A 6000-nucleotide genomic window follows, 5' to 3' on the forward strand; every position below is an offset into this window, starting at 1 on the left:
GTTTTGTTGCATGATTACATAAGAACAGACGTGAATTTCTGGCGATACCATTAACCTCCAAGAAGATAGCGGACAATTATTTGATGAGGCAAACCGTTGTATCCTGCTTTCGCGAAACTTAGGTAAGTACAAATTTTGAATAGCACATATTTTAATGCTTGAAAGCTTTACTTTCCTTGCAATTAAATTTCGGAATCAGTTCCCTTTTTATTTTCGCTCTTCTATTCTCATGCACTTGGTTGCGTTTCTTAGGTTTAAATCATGATTAACGCCAACAATTTCCATTTTCATCAGTCGTTATTTGATTGCTTGAGCAAGAAAATATGACAATTCTAATTTACCGTTTAAAGTTGCACGTCTAGCTTTATTAAAACGATATTGACTGAACGATGTGAATCAAATTTTTGCTGTTGTTGTTTTATTGCGTGTGTACTTAGTTCAAAACGTTGTGACCGTAAAGTTTTAATTGAAGGACACAGCTACCCTTCAAATAATGGACTTCTTGTAATTCCGAAGTTTTTGTGATAAACTGATTCAGGAAAGTACACATCTTATTGTTAAGTGACTAAATAAGAAACGTTTTAGTTCTCTCGGATTTTTTGCGCAGAATATGAATTTCTGGCTGAATCGACAATTCCGTTCAGGGAAGTGAACGATTCTTTGGCGCAATTAATGTACTTTAACTTACAGAATCGAAGGTAAAAGCAATACTGCACCATGTTTGTATTCTCGGTTCTGTTTTGGTACTAGCTTGCAGTTGAGGCTAATGCGGGCCGGAGTCTTTTCAAATACAAATAGACATAGACATATAGACATAGTTTATTTTTCTTGGACAACACACTTTGCTATGGTAACGGTGCGTCCCATAGACTTGCCGGGCAAGCAGTCTATAGGACGCACGCTGAGCTAGTTTACAGGTGCGCCAAGAAACCAAAATAACGAAGTAAAAATGTATGAACAATTTGTTATAAATATTAAACTAAAGTATCTAAGAATATATAACTTTGGTGGAAAGAACAAAAATGTGGCACACGAGGTGATAGCCGACTGGGTCATTGATATTCTTACCAGATTTTGACGTCTTTTGGGATCTAATTAATTTACTGAATAGAGACATGGCAACATGAAATCTGCAGTGGAATCCCGCCTTACGGACACCTCGTCAATACAGTCACCTCGTTATTACTTTTTTTGTCCCGGCGAAACGCCCGTACATTTTCCTATAGGAAAACCCCGTTGATGTGGCCACCCCGTTAATACGGCCAGCGACCATATAGTCTGAAATCCCAACCTATACAATTCTTTAGAGTTTTATCCCGTTCATACGGCCACCCAAACCAGCTATGTTCATCTTTCCATTGTTGATTCATATGCTAACTTCAACTGAATTTTATGTAACATGGAACGAATGAGTAAATTATTAAGAATACGTGATACTTAGAAATACTATATTTATAGATGTCGACTGCCACTAGAATTTCAAAAAGTGACTAATTGTGACTGTGAACATTCATAGATGTCGACTGCTACCAGAATTTCTAAATTTCCTTTCCCAAATTAAAAACTCTGTTATGTTACCTATGGTAGCCGCTAAAATCCCTTTTCACAAACAATTAGTGTTTCCTATATATTCATCTCGACGACTAAAATAATCGACTACTTGGAGTTTTCGAGCCTTTTACCTCAATATAATAAGGCGGAAAACCTTTCTAGTTGTGTGACTACATAACAACAGGTCTTTTTTCTCATGCCCCGAATACACAATTCGTGGTTCAATATTACCCTTGGTACAATCTAGTATTTTCCTCTCTTTCGTATCCATTATGATTTATTTCCATACACCAGAAAAAAAAAAAGCAAATAAATTGTAATCAGGGTAGAATTGAATCACAATACATGTCATTTTCTGGCCGGAGACCGGTAAGACAAAAGTAATTTCGTAAAAAGACGCTTCAGACGGCCCAGGAAAGCGAAACAACACCACACATGAGTCTATTAAAGTTTCCTTTAACTTTATTGGGATATTCAGACCTACATGTAATTTAGATATGAAATTTTCAGAGCTTTATTCAGAACTCTCATAGATTTTGTTCGTTTAAACACATAGAGTGGTTTGCCTGTGGAGTGACCGCTAGAGAAAAGCAATTTAACCTCCTCCCTTTCGGTTAAATGTTAACTGGTCAAGTTCAACGGCTCATTTGGATCCAAACGGACATAATCTTGTCAGAAGCATCCGCGCTTTCAAACCACAGGCAAATACTGATTACACTAAAAATACTTATACCTTTGAAGGGTTCTTTTAAACGTAACCGTCGCGCTCGATCACAGTACAGAAAATATTACAAACTTTGTTAAATTTCGGTTCAAGAGTATTTTGTAAGTTAATTAATTAACTATGGTTTGACTGCTGTGTAAGCAAAAATTCGCTGACAGTGCTGTCTTGTAACCGACAATTTTTATGCTACGTAATTACCTTGCGAAATTAAACTTAAACTTGTATGCAATTTAAATACCTACATTTCTGTACGAACCACATAACGAATAATCACAGGCTTATTTACCAAACAGAGACTATACAATCTTTTCTACAATTCTCTTCATTATACAGAGATTTAAAAATTTGTTATGACATATTCGTAACGAAGCGAAATCTCTCTCCAGTTGTCGGGTTAACATTAAATAGTCGGAACTAAAACACTCCGAAGTTGAACAGAGTTAATAAATCACAACCTGCTAGCATTCGAATCTTGATACAATTCGTCGCTTAGGCTTCATGCATGTCAAATAAAGAAAAAAAAAATTGTGTGACGAGCATCATAAAAGTTTAAAACGTAAGTTCTAGGGAAGTGCCTCTTCTGTACCAAACTGTAGAAATTAAAACGTGCTGAAAGAGTGAAGATACAGTTTCCTAGGAGTTGCAGCAATCAGCATCTTCTCCGACTGGGTTGTTTGGTGAGAGTGATTGAAGGTGTCCGGGTAGCAAAGTCAATCGAGTAAATGAGCCCCTTCGGTTTTCTACTGTACGTAAATATTTACGAAAGAGCATGAATTGAAATCCCTCAGCATAATCAACATCAACAACAAGCATTTTACTGCTGATCTAAACACATGCGCATTCTGTTATTTTCTAGCCTACTCCGGGCCCATTTTCGTCCCCAGAGGCCGCTTTCCTTTTGGTTAGCACCAAAATCGCAACCTCTGGGAAGGTTCAACACCGGAAGTCCGCGATTCACGGACTTCCCGTCACTCTACGCATGCTCAGAGTCAAGTTTGACAAATCTGACTGGCTGAGAGTACGAAACGAATTCTCTGCGCATGTTCAGAAAATCGGACCCGGCCAGAGGTCGCGATTCTTGGTGCTGACCAAAAGGGGTGCGGCCTCGGGACGAGAATGACTCCGGGCTGTTCGTCTGGGATACGTCACCGAAATCAATTGACCCCGAGGGCCTGGGAGGTACTAGGCGTGAACCAACGCTTACTATACCTTTATTAAAAGAAACTGAACGATCAAAAGCTTTAGGCAAACAGTCCACGCTACGCGAAACAAAACTTTACGCTGCTTTCAATTGCAATTAAATATCCTATACTCATCAGACATATTGACTATTTTCTATTCGGTTCCCAAGAAAATCGGTATTACAAAATGCAGCATGTGTAGTACTTGTGTTTACTTTTCTCTTGGGTCCCTTCATCGAAAATTGGTCATCAGTCCCTTTGAAATTTGGTTTGTTTTCCAGTGGGAAAGACAGGCTAGTGGGATTGAAGAGGAGTCAAGAAATATAAGTTTATTTTAGAGATATTTATTCCTGTTTAAATATCACAGAATTAACTGGACTCATTGATACCATTGCAGACAGTCGTAAGAGCTAATGCGGAAGACCACGTGTGATTGACAAGGGTGGTTGGTTATTTAGCGGCTCCTGCATTCAAACTAGAGACATTCTTCTCTTTATGAAATTTCACCATGGATATGAACAACAACGAAACAAGCATCGTTTCATCCAGCTCAGCGTTTTATTGCCGGTACGCACCGCAAGTATCATGGGAAGTCAGAGGCTCAGCTGTTCACTTGATTACAGGTCTCACGACAGTCATGGCTTCATTCCCGACCATTGTTTTAAACGCATTCATAATCCTAGCGATCAAGCAAAGAAGAGAGCTACAAAAACCCTCAAACGTGATGCTGTCAAGCCTAGCTGTTACAGATCTTCTAGTTGGGATTATAGTTATGCCGGCAACCGCCACTATTGATTTCTTCACATTAAGTCAAGTTTCGTTTGAGCATTCCTGTATGTTATATGGAGCGAATATCTTCTTCACCCCATTACTCTTCACAGCTACTTTGCATCACTTGACTATCATCTCTTGGGAGAGGTACGTGGCGGTACAAAAATGGAAGGACTACAAGCGTATCATCACAAAGGCCGCCTGAAAAAGATTGCGATAGGTACCTGGCTCTGTGCGTTCTTCCCAGCGGCTGCATACTTTGCTATGGCAGCTGTCTCTGGGGATCCTACACTATTGCGAAACGTTTTAACCGGGTGGGCTGCTGTAGAAACTGTTTGTTTATTTCTTGTTGCCTTCTTTTATCGAAAGGTTTACCTTGGAATAAGCAATTGTAAACTAAACGAAACCTATCAAATCGACGTTCTAATGAAAGCAAAACTGGAGTCTAAAGTTGCCAAGACAACTGGCTTGCTAACCGCTGCGATAATATCCTCGTTTATCCCAATATTTGTTTTTGCTATATTAGGAAATGTAGTGTCACTCCTTCGCACAAATGCTGCTATCCGGTTTACACAACTGGCTACGCAGTTGAACTCTTCATTTAATCCACTGCTTTACTGTTATAGAGACCGCCGTTTTAGGAATGCTTTTCGCGAGCTGTTAGGGATAAAAAAATCTCACGCAATACAGTCAGCAGTTGGTGCCGCTCAATTTATCAGGCAAAAGGACACATTTAAGTCGTCAGAGCTGCACATAGTAGGAAAACATACCCAACGCTTGACAAGATCAGTATCTTGCAATGTAACTGATGCTTTTGATTCTATTCATGACAAACTCAGTGTGGCTATGTTGAAAAGGTCATTGTCTGCTCCCACGCTTGATGCATGCAGCAGCTCTTAAGATAGCTTAGATCCACAGCAGCCTATACATACATCACGGAAACAAGGGGCAATGATCCATGGCGAAAGTGGCGCGCGTGTGAGGTGAGTTAAGACAATCCTGACAGTAACGGAGAAACGCTCAAATAAATATATCAAGATGGAAATCATGTGATTCCAACTAATCTCCGTAAAAAAAAATTGCCAATCGCCAAGTATCATGAAATTGTTTGTAGGCCTCAAACGGTGACATCCAATATGACCGCCCTATATGAAGCATACTCGACTTGAGACAGGGGGCGCTTTCCATTCGACCACAAATTTCGGTGTGAATTTTCCGGACCTTTATTTCCATGGGCGAATGGTACAATGTTTTTTTTTCCCAGGGGAGAACAGGAATATATTAGTGAAAATCAATTTTTGGGGTTAGTGGCACTTTAATACTATGGCATATATACGTCTATTACAGAAGAATATTGACATTTGGGCTCTCGGTAAAAATGCCAAAGACCTTTCACACGAACAAGCGATTTCTCAAGTTTACACAAACGTTTTTGGCTACTTTCCATTAACAAACTTGAAAGTGGCAAGTATTGTTGACGCTATAAGTAGTTGCCGACAGGAGAAGCGAAATACATGCTTGTTTTCGGTGCAGCGGATGATGGATGCAAAATTCCAAAACATGTTAAAGAACAAATATTCTCCGCTGCTCAATTGTGTCACGCTCATTGTCCGCCAATTTCTCCACGTAACACCTTCGGGTTTAGGCTCGACAAATAAATTTCCCCTGGATATATGAAGACGTCTTCCGAAAATTTTCTCAAACGATTAGCAAAGGAACAAGCGAATATCCTGCCAAAATGGAAAAGGACTGCTTGATATCGGCTTTTTCCAT

At 39.5% G+C, this 6000-nt stretch overlaps 1 pseudogene; it reads left to right on the forward strand.

The window, feature by feature from the left end:
* Positions 1 to 3949: 3949 nt before the first annotated feature.
* On the forward strand, positions 3950 to 5236 carry LOC149108934 (trace amine-associated receptor 5-like; annotated as a pseudogene).
* The last annotated feature ends 764 nt before the right edge of the window (positions 5237 to 6000 follow it).

The sequence above is a fragment of the Orbicella faveolata genome, unplaced genomic scaffold, assembly GCF_042242905.1.
Source record: "Orbicella faveolata isolate gen_17 unplaced genomic scaffold, um_ofav_v1 contig_25, whole genome shotgun sequence".
NCBI classification, from domain to species: Eukaryota; Metazoa; Cnidaria; class Anthozoa; order Scleractinia; family Merulinidae; genus Orbicella; species Orbicella faveolata.